At 49.5% G+C, this 999-nt stretch overlaps 1 long non-coding RNA gene across 1 annotated transcript in view; it reads right to left on the reverse strand.

The window, feature by feature from the left end:
• Positions 1–205: 205 nt before the first annotated feature.
• LOC110336224 overlaps positions 206–999 on the reverse strand; it is an 11,034-nt gene continuing 10,240 nt past the window's right edge. Inside the window, exon 3 of the long non-coding RNA XR_002381210.2 lies at positions 206–700. This is a non-coding gene — a long non-coding RNA (uncharacterized LOC110336224). The remainder of the gene's footprint in view (positions 701–999) is intronic.

Raw genomic sequence — 999 nt, forward strand, 5'->3', positions numbered from 1 at the left:
ACTCTTGTAGTCTAAATTGGTCCCAAACTCATTGTGTTTTGGGAGGGTGGTTTTGAACGTCTAACCCTCTCACTTTTACCTGCCAAGTGCTAGAACTGTGGGGGAACCACCTCCATGCCTGGTCTATTCTGTAGTGGGGATCGAACCCAGGGCTTCACCAGGCTAGGCAGTCCTTCTCTACCAACTGAGCCACTCTCTAGTCCTTGCTTCTATTTATTTATCGTTGTTAATACAGCCATTGAAGTTCCCTCTGAAAATCAGATAAAAATGATGAACATCCGATGTGTGTACGGAATACCCATCCTCACAAAATTCAGTCCAGAGTTTCAGAAGCTTCATGGACGTTCCCCCAGCTCTTCCAAGAATCTCTGGGTATGTGATTTTGAACCTCAGTTGTACAGTGTCTCATTCAGAGGGGGCTCACTCAGGCAACCTCTCTCTTGTGCAGATTAAGAGGTCCAGTGGGTAGGGGCTGAGGCATTGACACTGTTGCCTTGGAGGAGACCAGGAGAAACAGCATGTAAAAATGCAGACCACCTGACTCCCCAGAGCTGGGACATTTCCACTTCACCCTGAATGAGGACATTCTAGAAGCGCTGATCATCACCCTTTCCCTATGCAGTGGGAAGAAGAGCCACACAGCCACTCTCTGTTCCTCTCCAGAAACACAAAGGCCCCAGCTGTGGCTGATGACGAACACCTGGGGAGAGGATGCAAGGGACTGGAGGCTTCGGGTGATGGGAGGATAGAGCTGACACTACAGGGTAGACTGCAGAGAACAGGCCCACTCACTTCCCAGCATCATTCATTGATTCATTCATTCATTCACTTTCCAATTCAGCATCCCTGGACAGAGGTCTGCCATCTACTGGCTGTGGAGGTGGGCCAAAGTGAATCAAATCTATTCCTGTCTTTGGTCAGCTACACCGACAGGCAGGATAGACACCCCCACCCTCACACACACACACACACACACACACACACACACACACACACACA

Source organism: Mus pahari, chromosome 19 (assembly GCF_900095145.1).
Source record: "Mus pahari chromosome 19, PAHARI_EIJ_v1.1, whole genome shotgun sequence".
Classification (NCBI taxonomy): Eukaryota; Metazoa; Chordata; class Mammalia; order Rodentia; family Muridae; genus Mus; species Mus pahari.